The sequence below is a fragment of the Choloepus didactylus genome, chromosome 4, assembly GCF_015220235.1.
Source record: "Choloepus didactylus isolate mChoDid1 chromosome 4, mChoDid1.pri, whole genome shotgun sequence".
In the NCBI taxonomy this organism is placed as follows: Eukaryota; Metazoa; Chordata; class Mammalia; order Pilosa; family Megalonychidae; genus Choloepus; species Choloepus didactylus.
This window is the reverse complement of record NC_051310.1, coordinates 127,681,153-127,699,894: the sequence shown is the minus strand read 5'-3', so window position 1 is coordinate 127,699,894 and position 18,742 is coordinate 127,681,153.

Below are 18,742 nucleotides of genomic sequence, written 5' to 3'. Positions count from 1 at the left end.
ACTCTGTCGCCGCTGCTCCGCCGCCGCCGCTGCCACGGCCCGCCCTCACGCCGGCCGGGCGTAGAGAGCATGCGCGCGGCGCAGCTCCGCCCCCTCCCCCTCGCGCCGGGTCCCGGCGCGCCCGGCCCGTGACATCCGCCTACAAATGGAGGGGGGCGGGGGCGCCTTCCCGGCGGCGCCCCTCAGGCTGCGGAGCGGAGCGCACGTGCGAAAACAGCGCAGAGCGCGACCTGGGGCCGCCGCCACCATCCCCGGAGACGCGCTCCCCGCACGGCTCCATGGTTTGGATGTACTCTCTCCTCCCATTCTCTAGCCTCTGAAGCCGTGTTCCCGTTTCGGGGGTCGCGATATGCTTGGAGAGCCATCGTCTCTCTCCAGTTGCTGACTCCCGGCACAGGCTGCCCAGGGAACTGGGAACGGTATCATCATTCCTTCCCCTCTTGCCCACTAAACTAAATTTCCAGGGCTTCTAGGAGTCGGTGCTCTCCCTGTCCTCAAGTGCGCGGCCTTTTTTGGGGGAAGGGCGCAAATATCTTCAAGGCCTGGGTCAGCCTGATAGCTGCTGCCCTAGAACCCCAAGCCACTCCTTCCGGATATTCTTTTGACCTCCCAATCCTATCCGTGTCCTGGGGAGATGGCGTTCAGTGCCGAGGGTCCCGGCCCCGGCCTTACCTTGTTGTTCCTTGCCGCCTGGATGCTCCTGCTCAGCTCGTAATTAAGGCGGCGCGCTCGCCTCGCCAATGATTTGGCGAGTGTGGTGGGGCATGGGGGCTGGGGGAGGAGTACCTTGGTGGGTTCCCATTTTAACTTCCGGGTGCTGGTGGAGCAGCGGAGGCTCTGGCCCTTCCCGCAGTTTCTCCACCGCCTGCTTGGTAAAGCACCCAGAGACCGCTGCTTGCGGGAAGGACTGACGCTGGCAGGGTGGACGCGAATGCGCCCGTCTCCGTTTGCCCATAGGGACGCGTTCTTCTCTGTGTCCTTGAGAGGAGCCTCCAATTTGAGAATCAATTCAGCTTCGGGGGTAATTGCCCCCTTTCCATAATCACGCTCCAATCCACAGTCAAACCTGGTCCTTGGGCCTGGTGGGGGCGCGTACAGAGCGCACCCCCCTCCCCATTTGGGATGTACACCCGGCCGCCACATGCCGCGGCTTTCTTTTATTTACAAAAGAAAAAACGAAACGAAACAAAAGGCAGAGCAGTGTCCGCTTAGGTGCTTTCATCCCTCGGAGAAAGGACAGATGTGCCCATTGTCCAGCCCTTGGCAGTTACGGCCGGGTCAGCGATGAGGCGCAGCCTGGGGCTAGTGGTGGTCACAATGGAGGACAGCCTCTCAGAGATTGGGCTGTCTGGCCCAGACTATGGAACAAAGTCTGTGTGACCTACTCTGGTCCAAACTCTGATGATACCTTAGGTGGCTTGGAGCCCACCAGCTGTCTCTCTCTTGCAAATGTTCCCAGACCCTCAGAGAGGCCGCGGCTGGGGTGGTGACAGTAGTGGTGGCTGGGTCCCAAGGCAGAAGCTTGGACCAGCCGACAGTTGGGGAAAATACCAGCTAAGGTAAAGGCCCTTCTCTTTGCCCATGTTCCTACAGCCACCAGGGCAACATCATGATACAGGTAGGTCAAGGCCAGTGAGTACAGTCAACCTGACTTCCCTGAAAATGGTTATGTTCTGGGATTGGCCAATCTAACTAGTTTCATCACCAGAGACCCTCCTATCTTGTCCAAACAATGCTTCTGGAGGCCCTGGAAATGGAACTCCATCTCAGTGCACTTGGTGTCTACTTGCATGATGAACACTTAGGAATCTAGGGCCTCCACAAGGGAAAAGATCTTTGGGAAAAAAACACTGACATAAAGAACTCAGAAAACAAAATTTCTCCATTTAAACATATCTGCACCTCTCTATTCACATCCACACATAAACACAAGTATATAAACATATATATTTGCCTAGTGGATCACAATATGTTGGTGGGGAGCTGTGAATTTGATTCCTCATTGTTTCTTTTCTCTTTTCCTATAGTGTAGAGCATGTGGCTCTCTTAAAGGAGACCAAACAATGGATTAAAGTAGCAGGTAGCCTTTGGGCTAAACTGTTGACCCCCACCCCCTTCCATTTTAATCCTCTGAAATGATCTATTTGCCCTTATAACAACACTCTTCCAAAAAGGCACTTTGTTAAAAGAAGGAAAAAAAGTAAATACTGCCAAGTGCACAAACTGCTCGAGGTTTTCTCTTTGTGTAGCCAATTAGGGAGTTGATACTGAAATCTTTCTTCCTATGAGGCTCCCAGCTGAACCCCAGGATCCCACCTGGGATCAGTTGAGCTCAGCCCCCTCTCCCCAGGGGGTTGACATATGTATTTGGTTTGCAAATCTCCCTAATCACACCTTTCATTTAACCCTTGTTTTCCTGCAGTTAACTGAGTTGGAGTGATTTCTCAGCCGGAAACAACATTTTATTCTTACTGAACATCTCAGAGAATTTGCCTGTTATTAAGGATGTGTGATGGGTAGGAAGGGTGCTCTTCTCAGGCCTAGTAAATGTGTAAAGGTGAGTGTATATGTGTGTGTGTGTGTAGGGTGCTACACAGATTGTCAACTGCTGGAGGGCTGAGTTGCTTTGTCATCTTGTCCCTCTTCTTCCGTTCCCCATTCCAGTGCCCAGCACAATGCCTGGCACCCATCAGGTGCACTAAGGGGGTGGTGGTGATGGAATGGAAGAAATTAGAGCCCAAGGAGGGACCCCTTGATGCTGCTTCAGAGGTCAGTATGTGTGATTATAGGACTGCTCTGCAATTCTTTAGAAAAGCCAAGAAATTCTAGGAGAGGTCTAATTTTCAGCTGCCTAGATTTTGAATTGCTGCAGGGAATTTAAAGAAAAAAAAGTAGTGTCAGTCGCTACCAGAAAATTACATTCATGTATATAAGCAAGAAAAAGAAACATAAGACTATCGACTGCATGCTTGTAGCTGGCAGTATTTTCTGTGTGGAAATAAGGATTTTAGCTTGTTTATTTTGTAAATGTCAGAAGAGCCTTGGGCAGCAGGAGCAAGTGCAATCTCTCCTATGTTCTGCGGACTAGAGCCTGCCAGCAACTCCACTAGGCTTAGAAAAGAAAAAGGAGGCCATTCCTCCAAATGCTGGCCACACGGGGTTCTTGGGGAAACTTCCATTAGTTTCAGAGTTCTCCCTTTAATTCTCTGTGTGAGTAATGGAGATGTAACATATGACCCAGTCCCAGTTTTCAAGACCTTTCCAAAGAAAAATGTTTCTAGCTCTTCTGAACCAAACACCGTGCGTTGACTACTCATTTGTTGGCCTTACATACAGCAAGCCTGGGTGTCAGAACAGATCCTTCCACCCGTGGCTCCCTGGGGAGGTTGACTCTTTGGTCAGAACTTCAGGATGCATTTCTGATGCCTGTTGAAAAACTAGAATTAAATTCTTGGTAAGGAACCATTTCTTTGGTTTCTGAAAACAGTCGAGCACTTGAAAACTGTGGGGTGATGGATTTCATCCTGGTAGGCTCTCCTGACTTCCTTCTAGAATCCTCCCACCTTTGGAGAAATTTTATTCAGAATATTGCTGTTGGCTTAGAATAGATCATCAAGAAATTCAGAAAGGGATGGCCTGGTGATTTACTATTGAAAACTATTTTTAAAAATTAGTCAGTGATTTCCCTCTACTCTCTGGGGGTCAAGGAAGAGGTGGCCAATTATTCAGCTTCCCCTTCAGTCTTTTATCTATTTAGCATTTAGGGTTTTTTTTTTTTAACTTTTAATTTTGAAATAACTTCAACCTTACTGGAAAGTGGTAACATAATACAAAAATAATACAAAGATCTCCAATATACCCCTATCCAGATACCTGCATTTACCAACTTATAATAATTTGCCACATTTGTTATACTTTTCTGTCATCTATCTATCTACCTACCTCTTTTCTAAACCGTTGAGAGTAGGTTCAACACATCATACTCCTTTACTGTTTAATACTTCTATGTATATTTTCTAAGAACAAGGATAGTCACTTATGTAACCGCATTAAGTAGCATAAAGTTTTAATTCATCTGTTCTAACTTCTTTCCTTTTATCCCTCTTAAGCAAGATTACATTTTTTTGGTCCGTGAAAATAGTTCTTTACTCTGCATTTTTGCACTTTTCCTCTGCTCCCTCTCCTAACCACTCTTCCCGAATTTCAAAGAGAAAGTTGCTCAAGCGAAAGACCCTTATCAGCTTGTGCCAACCCCAACTGTCTGTCGGGTTCTAGGAGATGCCAAAGGCCGCCGCGGCGGTCATCTGAGGTCGCCAGACCCATCCGCGCGGATCTCGGGTTACTTCCTGGGCAGAGGAAGAAATCCACCGGCTCTCCTGGGCCTCCGCGGGGAAAAACTAGAGTCTTCTGCCCCTGGGGGGAAATCCACCCCGGCGATCATCCAGTTCCGCCAGCCCCTTTCAAGGCCTCAGGCCCAGAAAACTGAGAGGAAAAGGATTGTGCTCATACCGTAGGAGAGGGGTCCGAGGCTCTGGGGTGACGTTCTGGCCGCAACACCAATTGCTGAAAGCAGTCAGCCGGATTCCTGGGATTGTGGGATCCGGGGAGGGGAGAGTGTTGGTCTCCTCACGCCAACCCTTCGGTGTATTTTCTTTCTTGGTCATATCATTATGTCGTTGAAGTGTACTGCAGAGTGAGACCTGCCTGGGCCAAGGGGGGCGGGGGCAACAAACTTTCTAAATTTGGGGAGATGGTTAAGGCTCGTCTTTCGACTACTACACATTTTGAGCTCCGCGCGGTTAGGAGTGCGCGGGGGTGGAGAGTACGAGGACTGGGGCCTGGGAAGAACTTGGGGAAGGGTGGAAGGGGCCGCGGTGATGCAGTTCATCACAGTGAGCAAAATTCAGAGCAAAGAGGGGGCCGGCAGAGCGCGGATGGAGGGCAAAATTGGCCCACGAGTTCTACAGGTGTATTATTTCCCGCCCAGCGGGAGCCTAAGGCGGTGGTGGAGTAGACCAGGAGTCCCCTCCAGACCGACTGCGGGCTCCGCGGCCGGGCGCGCGACCCACTTGGCGAGCTCTTCCGCAGCCTCCCCGGGTAACGCCGACTTGGGCCCGAGAGCAGCTGCACTTGGGAACGAAAACTCTTTAAACAAATCATTTTGGTGTCTAATCAATTAGTATTTGCGCAGTCAAGTACCATAGATTTAACAGAATAATCGTTACCGCCCTTGTCTTTATTTGACCCGCAGACACCTAGAAGATTTAAAAATGAAACGCCGGTGTTCTGGCCTTCCCACCCCCTTTGCCTTTGTCTCCCTTTCCGGCCCCTGCCGGGCTTTTTAACTTCGCCCGAACCTCCTTCTCTCCCTCTTGGTCTCTCCTCCCAGGTCCACACTTTTGCTTCTTTTCTAGCCCTTCGGGCCCCATCAGTCTTCCCGGTCTCGGACCCCCACATCTTCCCAGCTCCGGGTGTCGGGATCCATGGGTCTCTTAACGTGCGCGCCTGCTCTTTGGCCCCAGCGCCAGCCCAGCACAGGATTATGGAGTCGTCAGCCAAGGGTCCCAAAGCCTTTATTCCCCGACTCTCGCCCTCTGACCCTGGTGCTCACCTCCTTGACCCTCCTGAACCCGTCCAAGGGCTAAGGAGTCCTGTGCGTGCCCTTTAGCTTTGGTGGAGCTCAGAAAAGTCTTTCACCTGCGTAGCGGGGTCTGCGTGGCCGTCTCAGGGGTCTTGCCCCATAAATGCATCGATCCAGAGAACAGGAGGAAGGAAGAGCTGCCAGGATACCCCGGCCTTCAGTCCCCTCACTTGGGGCGGGAGGGCAGGGCCTTTCTTGGGCGGGGCTGGGGGGAGCGATCCCCTGGGACCTGTGAGTGTGCATGTGTGACTGTCGCCTCCTCTGCGTGCTCTCCCGACGGTCAACGCCCCAAACCCAGATGTCGGGGCCCAAAGGGTCTCCAGGTGCTGGTGAATAGCTGCTCTGGTGTCTCCCCGCCCATCTCCTATCTTTTTCAGGTTTAACCAGTGTGGGTGCATATGTATGTGTAGGAATGCCGAGTGTGAGCCCCGCCCCCCTCTCAGGCTATCCACACTGGGCTGCGGGTGAGCCTACCCCTGGGTCGAGTGCCCAGAGGGTTGTAGGGATTGTCACCAGGGTCAGAAAGAGACCTGGAAATGGGGCTGGGGTGCTGCGGGAAGACGGGCAGTGAGCGGTGAGCAACTTTGGGGGATCCGTGTGGATAAAACATCCTCACCCTTCGGTTCCTCTAATCATCATTTAACCTAGCAGAGAGCGACGGCTGACACATCCAGTTAGAGGGTTGGTTAAATACGAGGCCATAGGGTGAGGGTGAAGTTACTTCTCTCTCCCCACACCGCCAGACCGCGGGGGCTCTGATCGCCCCAACCCGAGCCTGGAGCGAGGCGGCCTCTGAAGGCGCCTTGCAGTCCTGGGTCTTCGTCCCCAACCCAAGAAACTTTGTATTCAATAATAGATGATTATAACGTAGTTGACGAATGCCTGTATTTTCCTGTTTAACATACATTAATCCAAGTAACAACAACAACAACAACAAAAATCAATATTGCAAACAAATCCTGGTCTCTCTTGCACAAAATCCTTGCCTGATTTTCAGTCACTCTTCTTAAAATTTATTTCTCTCTAGCCCACTAGTAGCTCCAGGCCAGCCTGGAACCCAGTCTTGGCTTTCAATAGCCCTTATCTAAAAATCCTGTTTGTTTTTTTCTGAGGGGAACTGGGGACCCTCCAAATTCCAGCCTCCTCCCTCCTTGGAGCCCTTTGAGGGCCCTGAGTTTACCTCAAACCCCTTCCCTTCCCGCACCAGCGAATGCCTAAAGTCACCGACCAATGACTGTTTTTTGTTGTCTCCCCTTCCTAACAAACTCCCGAATGTGTCAGCCTCCAGCCTCTCCCGAAGGCAGGAGACCCCACAATCCTTCCTTCTGCCCCCACCCTCACCACCCGCAGCTATCCTAGCTGGCTGTTCTTGCTGGAAATTTATCATTGGTATTATGATTATTTTTTAAAAATTGGTGTTTTCCAGCTGGAAGGCACAAATCAGAGGGGCTGGCTAATGAAGGAACTTAGGTTTGCAAAACACTGTAAATAATTTAGTGTCGTATTTCAAGGAAAAAAAATAGCTTTCTTAAATCATCCCCACAATATAAATTGCAGACTTACAGTATGGTCCTGGTAAGTCTAAATTTTTAAAGGAGCAATATTCAAAGAGACATAGATGTCTGTATTAATTATTTATTCGCCGGTGCCTTCCTTCGTTTCTAACTTATTATTAATTAGGCGCCTCTAGTCTTTCGCAGAGCGCTCCACCGAGCCGGTTGCAGCTTTAAATATGAATTAAAAGCAAATCCAAGCTACTGTAATGCGAAAATTATTCCGTGTCTTGCATGGCAGAGATGAATAGCCGCGTGGATCAATACCATGAAACTCGGCTCTGAACAACAGGGTTATTGATAGCTTATATTAATGATGTTAATGATGGAAAAAGGAAAACAACGGCCCACCCGACTTAGAAACTTTTTAGCTGCTGAAACCCCTCAATAAAAATGGGAAGGGGGCAGGAATCGGGCTTAAGTGTAACAAGAAAATTATTTATGAAACCGGATAAATGACTTCAGAGCCTTGATGCATTTGAACCTAACGCTCTCGGCTCCTGGCGGCCCCGGCTCCAGCTGGGGAGACCGCGAAAACCCCAAGCCGCGGGGGGCTGGGGGCGGACGGCGCCCCACCCGCCTCGGCCGCCTCCGGTTTGCTGCCCCCTTTCCCCGGTCTCGGTCAGGAGAGCACTCTGGGGCGCCGGTCGCAGGCGCTTTTGGAAGACGGTGGAATGGGGCGGGCGTGGGTCTGGTCCGGATGCCCCCGCGGGGACGCGGAGCCGATTTAGAGGGGCCCGTTGGCTTGGGACTTTGACCTGATTTCTTCACTGGTTCTCTCGGCACCCGCTACCGTAGAGGCATCAAGTGCTTCGGGATTGAGGGACGGTTCGGCCCGACTCTCCAAAGGGCCAGGGTCTCTCGGGATTCCCAAAGCGCAAATGAGTGGCTGGTATGGGGAAGTTTTGGATGAAGAGAAAACTGCTCTAAACAGAGCAGGGAAATTGGTAAAGACGTCCGTTCTCCTCTCCGGTGCCCCGGCAGATTTTTGTGTTTTTGCGTTTTTTAAACCAGGCCGGGGGAGGGGAATGAGCGCACTTGTCTCGGACTCATAACCAGGCGGTTGGCCCAGGCGCCGCACCACCCTCCCCCAGCCCCGGCTCTCGTCGGGCCCCAAATATCGACCCACTCTCCCTTTCCCCCTAGCGGAGGGCTGTTGAGAAGGAAGCGGGCTCGGGGGAGATAGGGGGAGGCGAAAGGTTAAATCCTGACGCTGGAGGACAGCGGAAAAGGTCAGAATCCAAGGGTCACTCGCAGGCCCGAGGTCCCATCTCCCTCTGCTGTGCTCTGAGCCTACAAGTCCTCTCGCGCAGCCGGGGTCCTTGGCTCGCTTGGCGGGCGTGAGGTGGGGGGAGCAACCCCCGACAGCCATGTAGGGGGGACCGATCCAGGGACAGCAAGTGGCGGTTTTGGCTTCCAGCGTGGGTCTGGTCTTTTGGATTGGAGGTAGAAGTTAGGGGGGCTTTTAATTCACCTTCGGGACAGTCACTTTTCTGTTTCAGGAAGGAAGAGAGGCCAGCCGGGGACGCAGGAAAGGCCCAGGTAGTCCACCAGGCAATAGCAGTTTTGCTCTGAAGGATGGGGCAATTTAAAATTTTTTTCTTTATTTTTAACATATACTTTTCTTCTCTCTCACTTTTCTTTCCTTCTTCTCTCCATCTTTAAATCTTCTATTCCCTTTCCTCCTTCCCTCCTTTCTTTCTCTCCACTTCTCTGCTCTTATTTTTTCTTTCTCTCCTGCTTTCTTCCCCCATTTTCACCTTCCTTCCTTCCCTTCTATGGCTAGGTGGGAACCCGGCGGGTCTTCCCGCCTGGAGGCTTTCATAAGAAAGGTGCCAGCTCATTTGGCATCAGCACCAAATAAATCTGTTCTGTTTGGAGGAGGAACCCTGCACCAATGGGGGCCTTTTGCAGTAACTCGGGTCCAATGAGCCTTCTCAGCTGGCCTTTGCAGTGGTGCGCGTCGGGACCTGGGGCAGGGCTGGGTCCTCTTTCAGAGTTTCAGGCTCGGCATCTGCGGAGGATGCGCTCCCCTTGGCAACTAGTACACGGCGCCATTTGGTACTCCTGACACCAGCAAGATTTTTTTGTTTTGTTTTCTAATTTTAATTTTTAATTTTATTTTGAAAAAATATTTTAAAACAATATGAATTTCCGAGGCCATGGCTTTAAATGTATCCTAGGGCACCAGGGGCGGCCTAGTTGAAACCATTACTAATTAGGCTCTGCCACAGAGGAAGAGCCCCTCTCTCAGATATTCGGCTCAAAAGTCCACAAACACATGTTCAGATAATCGCCGACCGGTGTAGACGTAGCCTCATCTCCACGCTGTCTACCAGCAAACGGCCCTTCCATGGAAAGGAAAGACAACAGACACTGCAAAAAATTACCCGATTCTGGGAAAAAATCAATATAGGAATTAGATTTATTGTCTGCTTATGTGATTAAAAATGACAAAGTGTTGCCTTTTATTTTCATAAAAAGACAGAAGGCTGAACAAAATAATTTACTATCGAGTTCTGCTCGTTTCATTTGCCTCGCAAAACCTCGAGGAAGCCGAAGGGGCGGTTGGGAAGAGTAGTGGCGGAGCCAGAAGTCCCCTGAGCTCGCTGCTGGAGGACGTGTGTGCTGCTGTGTGTGAAAAGAGAATAAATGTCCAAATCTCCAATTTGCGAAAATGCGAATCCAACTGGGTAGTTAACAATTCTGCCTCATTCCAAAGAAATATTGGGCGTTCTGCACCTTACCCCTAACTTAAACTCAAACCCAGGCCCTATGCTCTGTTTCCTAAAATAACTCTCAGGATCCCGCTGCCTTAGTGGTTGCAGGACTCTGGCAGCACCGAAGCCTTCAGTCTTTCTGGCTCCCTCAGCTGCGGTGTCCCAAATCCCCATCCAGCCGCCCTTCCTACACTTTGATTCTACCAAGCATTTCTCTCGTCTCTCGATGGGTGGGTGTGCATGCGTGTGCGGGCAGGGTGGTAGTGGTCGGGGGTGGGGGCGGACCTGCTGCTTGTCTGGGGCGGGTCTCCCTTCCCCGAGTGGCTTGAGGGGTTCGAGTGTCTGGGCTTCAATGAGGAAAATGGGGTTTCCAAAACCTCTGCGGGTCGGATTCTCCAAGTGTGATCAGCAGTACGTGCATTCGAGGAATACGACTTCACTTGGCGCCCGCTGGTTACACCGATGCCGGGATTATCTACGTTAAAAAAAACAACAAACAAAACAAACAAAAAAGAAAAACAAAACAAAAAAATCCACCGTGGGCATCTCATCTCACACTCCTCCTGCTCACCTAGCAAGCGGAGTCAAAATCTACCCGCGTCTCGGCTGCTGCTTTTGGATGAGAGCCCACCGTGTGCAGCGCACGCTCCCACCATTCTTGTTCTAGAACAAAGTGCCTTCCAAACACGCGACTCACGGAGGGCGGCCCGCTAGAGAGTTCAAACAGCTTCATACACACTTAACCTTACCATTAGAAAAATGACTACCAAGTTTTAGAACTAAATGCGCTTTCGGCTGCACACGCCTCGGACTCATTTGTTAAAAGAAGTTCATTACTTCTCCTTTTGTTCTAGAACCTAGCGGGCTTATTGCCTGGAGATTGAGGAAAAGAAAACCCAACCAAACCGTCTCCTCTACGGCCTCCCCTGGTACTTGGCTTCTCCAAAGCCGCCCTGGCCTCCAAAGTCGACAGCCTTGCGGTCGAAGGCTTAAGGAGAAGCGGACGTGGATCCCTTGTTTGGAAATCTGACACGCCCTGCTAGGTGCCGAAGCTAGGTTAGCAGTTGCCGGGCTCCACCGGCTCAGCCCCGCCTGTTTTCCGGGTCGACTTCTCTCTCTTCGTCCCTTCAGTCCCAAGCCAGAGCACTCTCGAGTCCTGGCGCCTTTTTCGGCGACGGCGCGTGAGTTCCGATAGGCAGGCCTTGCGAGGCCACCTTGGGGAGGGGGAAGGCAGCCCTAGGGTCGAGGTGTTGGGGGATCCTGCTGGGGGGGATCCAGCTCCCTTCAGCGTGGAGGCAGATTCAGCCATCAGCTTCCTGGGGAACAGATCCGGTCCCTTCCCGCCCCCTCTCGTTCCCTCTCTGCATCCTCTTCCCCTGACCTGGCTCCCTCTCCAGTCTGGCCACTGGAAGCCCCAGGCCCGCAGGTCAAAGGTCAGGCTTTCACTTGGCCTGGGCCTGATCCCCGCACCCGTGCGGGCACGAGCACCGGAGTCGCCCGGCCTCTGGTTTCCCGCTAAAGAGAGAACAGACGCGGATCTCAGAACTACCTTCCTCTGTACTTAGTCCGCTCTGATGAGGTGGGGTCTTGATTTGCGGTCAGGGGTATCGCAGTTTAATTTAGGAAATTATATCCGGACCATAAAGTCACTTATCTGAATATTTTAGTTTTTTTTTCTTTTTTGGGGAAGATTTTAATGATTTCTTAAAGCGTCCCAGTTGGGGGGTGGAAGCAGGGGTGGAGGGCTTTGGCCGCAGTATTGAAAAGCAGATTTCTACTCAGTCATTTCCATTGCCCCAACCCAGATCAGAGCACAGAAAAAGTTTCCAGAAGGGATCCACGACAGGCAAACGAATGCCCACCCCACCAAGTAGGCAGATCTGTTCCAAAGGGGCCGACCTTTCCGGCGAGTGGGGGCAAGGACGGCAGAGTAAAAAGCAGATTTCTATGTATGTAATGAACACTTCTCCACTAATTCCTGGAGGAAGAGGGCTCAGTTTAGTTCGGTTTTAGCAGAGGAACATCCTCAGCCTCAGCTTCTGACCGACTACAGAGTGGGCCGAGTAGTTAGAAATCTCTCTCCCACGAAAGCGATGGTCAATAGAATTCTCGGTATCAAATGAGCAATAATTTGCTGTGGCTACATGCTAGATAATGAAAGATGTTAGCGGGATCAATAAAAAATGAAAACACTTTTACTTACATCTTGAGTTACTGTTTTAAGAGAGCTGGAAGGATGCAACAAACCCAAAGATAGGTTGAGAGCCTCCCAGCAACCCCCTCAGAACCACCAGGCAAAGCCCTGTCACCATCACACGGGTGCTTCCTTTTGCTTAGGCCTCCATCTCCCTCCCTCAGGGCCTACAGGAGAGTGGTTATTTACACCAAATTAACCCCTTAGAAACCAGTAATAATTAAACTACTAGGTTAAAATCCTCCCCCCCACCAAAGGCAGAGGTAAATTTTAAATTGTTTTCCATCAGAACTAAAGGTCACCAACTGACTGTAGCTTGCTGTTTTGCAAGCGTCCCAAAGCTGAATCATCTTTAATATGCCTCAAAATGTGCACTTGACCGAGATGCTCAGGAAGGCCTATAATCTTTGGTTGTGCATAGACTGCCAAAGGAATAGATTTAATTCCCTTGAATTTGTTCTCTTGTGGCCATTAAATCCTGTAAATTCAGACCTTAAACTTGCTTTTTCCAGACTAGTTAATCCCTCTTCTTTCATTATCATGTCTTCTGTTCAGTTTGTTTTCAATTTGCATTCGGTCTGTGTGTACTTTCTAGTCTGCTTTTTTTTCACCGTTCAATCCCAATCGCACTGCTATATCGGTGGCTAAGGAGCCTATTGTGAAAGTTCGGAGAAGCATTCTACGTTTTTTTAGACCTCAAGACTTTAAAAACGGGAAAAATATCGCGGGTGCTCTGCATAAAAGAGGCGCAACGAAAAAGCCCAAGGCGGCATAGCTTTTGGCCCCCAACCGATATAACCAAAGAACAATTGGAAATGGATGTTTGGCTGCTTCTGCGTGTTTAACAAGCCTACAGTTTCTCATCACTTAAAAAAAAGAGAGAGACAAATTTAGTCGCCGTTTTAATGCCCTCCGACCAGGGAGGAACTGGTTCTGCCATTGAGTTAACGGGCAGCGCTGCAAGATCACTGTACTGTGATCATATTCAGCAGGTTTGGGCTGGATTTGGAGAGAGAGCCGAGGAACCTGAGAGATTTAGAAATCGGGAACCAGTGTAGGGAAGTAGACAAGTTCCAGTTTGAGGACTTTTCCCGGTGAGGGAATCCTGCTGGTTCCATTTCTGCATCTTGCACAAATGTAGGTGAGGTTCAGTTGCCACACTGCCTCGCGGGAGAGCCGCGCACAACCACTGACGCAAGCTGGCTTATCGGCCACCGGCGCCAGAACGCCCGGGTTATTTACACCCTGCTCTGGGGGTAGGGGTTCCTCCACACCCCGCCCTCATTTGCTACTTTATACTTGTCTGGAGGACCTGTTACCGGCCGCGGCCAGGCGGGCAAGCTGGAAGGGGAGGCGGGCAAGCTGGAAGGGGAGGCGCCCCCGCTTGGTTCCTGGACTGAGACGCGACCGCTGCCCTTTGCCCCACGCCACCGGCTCCCACCCGGTTTCCGTAACCACAGTCTCAGCCGGGACCTGGCCCCGGGAACCCGGGTCCGGGCCTACTATTCCCTACCCCCACGTCCACCTGCGCCTATGAGACTGGCTTACCCTGGTGGGCGAGTCGCGGCGCATTAGCGGATTTCATGGCAAGTTGCCTCTGTGACATGCGATCAGGTTCGCGTCCAAGGATTTGCCCCCTAGGAGGGAGGAAAGCGAGAGTCAATCTGCATAATTTCAAATGAGAAAGAAACAGGGAAATGGGGAAGCCACATTTCAAGCCTCTTAACCCCCCTCCCTACAACAATACCCCCTTCTAAATGTACAGCAAAATAAAGTAATCAGCACACGTCGCAGGTGATACCTTTTATTGCGCTCATTTCAAAGATAGGGACCTGGCGGCCCCCTTCGTGAAGCCTTCGTCCGTAGCCCCGCCCCCGGCAGGCAAGCGAGCCTGGCCGCTCCAGGGCCGGCGGATTTCTGCAAGGTCGTGGGTTTAGGGGTGCGGGGAAAAAGGCCATCCGGCTCCACGCGCATCGGCCCCCATCGGCGCACAAGGTCTGAGCCAAATGCACGAACCCAAATTCCCTGCAGCGCCTTCGGCTCCGTCTTTAAGTCCAGGCAGAGATCAATTCCCCCCCCCCCCCCTCTCGCTCTCACACATTTGCAGCCATAAATAAACAGCTCCCAGTTAAATCAGGAACCGGAGAAGAGAAAGGGAGAAGAAAAGAAAAAAGAGAAGGACGAGAACTGGAGCGCGGGTCTCGCCTCTCCCAGGCGCCGGGTGGCTCTTTTTGGTCAGGCCAGCCTCGCATTTGGGGATGCAACTTGCATTTGAATAGCTGCCTGGGCTTGTTATGGACCCGGGAAAGCTCTGAAAGGGAATCACTATGCAAATTGTCCCAGTTACAATCGAAAGGTTCGATCTCCAGGAGCTGCCTGACGGAAGTTGATGTCAGCTATCTGTGCATTAGGGTTGCATTACCGCCTTCGCCGGCCTTCTCGCCACCCCCGCTCGCGCCTGCCAGGGAGGATTTTTTTTTTTCCTTATGTGTGTATTTCCTTTCAGTATTTAACAAAAAGAAAGAAAGAAAGAAGGCTGAAGGTGGCAGCGTGGCTATTTTGGACCTGGAAGGCCCATGGGTGGAGGGGAGGAGGTCCGGCCCCTAGGGCGCGGGTGTGTGTGTGTGTGTGTGTGGGGGGGGGGTCATTTTTTTGCAGCAGGTGTTGATGGGGCGCCTGAAACCAAACATTTAGAAACGTGTTTTTTTGTTTGTTTGTTTTTTTTGTGCTTTGCAAGATAAGGCAGCATCTGGGGGTGGGAGCGGCGATGTCTGCCTTCGCTTGCCCGCTTGATCCTACAATGCTGGCTGCAGATCAATACCCGCTCACTGTAATCCCAGTAATTGTAGAGCTCGCAGCTTTTATTTTAAAGAAATAGGACACTAGGGCGTGGACAGAGGCACGGAGGCGGAGGCGGCGCTACCTACGCGGCTAGGCCGCGGTGTCTCCAGAGGCCTTTTGGGGCGCCCATCCTTTATTGTACCCCGGAGTCCTGAAAGCTCTCTGCAGCTGGGTGGGTGCTGGATTCCCGCGCGCGGGTATCAGCCGGGCCTAGCCGAGGGGTCTCCGGCCGGGAATGGCGCTCCCGAGAAGGCCCTCTTGGCGCCTTAGGCCGCCTACCGCGGGGTGCGCGGCACGGACTCCAACCTTCTCCAGGCCTGCTCGCAGTCCTTAGAGGACAGGTCAGACCCGGGTACCGGCGGGTTGGGTGCTGGCCCTAGGCCACGTAGTCCCCAGCCCTCTACTCTCAGGGTCCTAGGATGCTGGAATCAGGACTTCCGGCCTAGGACGGGAGAGGTTTTGTCCCTTGTCGGCCGCCTTCCCGGGCCCGAGATCGAGCAGCGGCTCCCGACTGTCCCCGCGAGCACCCTGCTGCAGGCCTAGCTTGGGCCCACTCTGCGTCGTGCCCTCGGCCTGGGAGGCAGGTAGGGGCGCTGGGACCTGGAGACCTTTTGCCCGAGACGTCCCTTAGGCCGGTTTTCCGTCGGGAGCGCGGGGCTGTGGATTTGGCTGAGGCCGTCAGACTGCCGCGCCCGCGTGCCTCGTAGGCTTCGTAGGCCGCCTACTGCCTCATCCGTCCGCCCCTCGCTGGCAGGGCCTGGGCAGGACCTCGGAGGCCGGAGGCCGCAGCCCCCGCGCCGCTGGTCGCCCGCAGCTTCTGGCGCCCCCGAAGATGACCATCTGTCATTCAATTAAGGTTTCAGGGCAGCTGATGGGGGAGCCGGGGTCAGCGACCCCAGGACAAAACGGCCTGCTGCCTCGGATAGGAGAAGTTCAAATGTTAAATGCAGAACATTGTGCCCCCTCTCAGCCCCGGCCCCCATCCGGCCGCAGGTCCGGCCGGTGGACAGCAGCAGGGTGAAGGGCAGCGGTCATTAGCACTTAGATTTCAGCTCCAGGCCGGGGTCCTTCTGTTGGGCCATTTTGATCAGAGAACCTTTAACCCTTTCACGCCAGTCCTCTCTCTAGGGAAGGCCAGCTTGTCCTAGGGAAGAGAGAAAAAGAAGACCAGATGCACCCATATAAAGAAGGGTCAAAACTCTTATTTCTGGCCATATCTCCATAGGAAAAGCAAACAGCATACCTACAGAATGAAAGAAAACAGTTCATTTCAAACTGAAAGGTCTTTATAAAGTTTTATTTTTTTAATTTTTGATTTTGGGGAACAAGTACACTCATTTATTATGTCTGTGAAACTACTGGGCCAATGTGAGGAGAGTGGGCCAGAAAAAATTCCAGACTCCCCCCCAACCCAAAAATTACTTTGTTGACCCTGAAGTGTGTGAAGCAGTAATGAAATTCAGCCAGCTACAGACAAATTCATCTGAAGTGTTGGTGATGAAGAATCTCCATTCCAGTCAGCCTCATCTGCAGTTGAAAATAGTTTGGACAGTTGGCCTTTCCCTTTTGAGACTTTCTTGTAATAAAATTAGGTGAAAAAATAATTGTAACTAACAGAATTCATAAAGTACATTCATTAAGCACCCACAGTCTGGGCATTTAGGCATTAATGTGCTTGGCTTCCCCACACTAGACCCAGGAAGAAGCAGCCACATACTTCACAGTTTTCGGTGGACTATCCAATTATTCCTCTCAATTATTAACCAGGAAGCCTGAAAACAGCTTTATTAGCAAGGTATCATTTCAAGGCTTGGGAAGCTAGATACTTCAGCAGGCTAATTCATAATAGAAGAAGGACCCAGGACTTCTGGTGTCTAGCACCCAGTTCTCAATATTCAACCTACTCCCTACTTTTTGGAAGTAAATCAATCAATTAATCAATTAATCAATTAGGCACTCAGCATTGAAGCACCTTAGCAAATTTTCCATTGGATAACAATGAATAATGCTTGGCTCTCCAGTATATTGACTGTGGTAAATGGTCTTTAAGGTAAGATGCAGCAACAAGTACCTTTAAATAAAATCAAAATAAAAAGTTTACCACAGAATCATAATAAATTGTTCAGTCATCTTCCTATTGACCCATGCGTAGCATCTTCAGGGGCATTTGGAGTTATTTTTTCCCCCTTACAAACAACCAGAACAAATTGATGAATTGAGCTTTCACTATGCTAATTTAGACATTATAAATATTTAATTAGCATCCCTAATAGCCAGTCATAGAGGGCCCCCACTCTACCTTACACTCTTCTTAATCTAAAGTAAATGCTTTTCCCATTAATAGCCTGATGCCATTTTAGCAGCTTCCTCAGTAAAAGAGTCCTATTTAGTCGAAAAGGAGGGGGGCATTGACTAGTCTGCATTAGAAAGGGGTTTATTCTGTTTTTAAAGGACCCTGGGAAAGCAGCAAGTCTCTATGAATTTTACCCTTCCCAGGTTTGCTTAAGTGAGACTATCCAAAGAATAGGGGAGAACTTTCAATTTCATTATTCTAGAAAAGGTAATCTTTTAAGGTTGTATTAGAATAAAATTGTATTATTTATCTTACTAAGGTTTATATTAAAAAGCGGATCATAGGTAATTGATGACAAATTTCAATTGTGGGATGTGCTAACCTTTTCAACAAAGAGTGGTGTAGTGAAAAGAATTCTGAACCAGGAGTCAAAGGACCTGAGTTCAAATTCTGTGATGCTAGTAGTGGGACTCTTGGGCAAGGGATTTAACCCTTCTGAATACCAGTTTTCTCTTTTAAGATGGAGATAATTGGATTAAAGTCTAGGTCACAAGTTACTTTAAAGATTAAATAGGAGAATATATGTGAAATTGTTTGGCATATAGTAGGTACTCAATTAGTATTCTGCTAATTTCTAAATGGCTGCCAAATATTAACCCTTTTCTCCTGTTTTCTAAAATATCTTATTATAATCTAGCATTGAATAGAACCTTGTTTGCAGACATTATTTGTCTCATCAATCCTTTCATCCAATTTCTATAATGTGGAGTAGGGAGAAACTGAAAAGTCTAACCCCTACTGAGACATAGTCCAAGAACAGATATTGGAACTTAGAAGTTCAAAAGCTCTGAGTCATAAACTTTGATCACTGAAATGTCCTTACCCAACAGTCCTTGTGTGGTTTAGAAAGATTCCAGAAGCAGCATTATATTTCCCTGGGGTGAGGAATCAGGACAGAACTGAAAGTTCTAGAAATTAGAAACTCTGCAGGCTTATCTAACTGGTACTAGAATTCTGCAGATGCTGAACATTAGAGTAAATAGCTGAAGAAAGGAAAAGAAACTTCAGACCAAATGGAAAGATAAGCCATCTTATTTTGAGAATATTTCTCAAAGAATCTGAGGAAAGATCGGAATTGATTTGTTAGAAATTGCTGAGATAGTAGAAACCCAAAATTATTATTCTTATTTGCCAGCACAACATTAATTCTACTTAATGTAATACAAGACTTAAAATGGACAAAATAGATATTTATGGCTATTGTAAATATCTTAATAAATTCCTTTTTATATTTGGTGCAAAGAAACTTTTCCTTTATGTTTTTGGTAAGCAGTTGTGGTAGATTGAATTATGTACCCAATTTAGAATGTTCTTAATCCACATTGCTGTAAGTGTGATTCATGCCAATATCTCATGAAGATATTATTTTAAATTAAGGTGTGGTCCAACTGAATGAGGTTGGGTCTTAATCCAGATGAGGCTTGATAAAGAGAAAGAAAT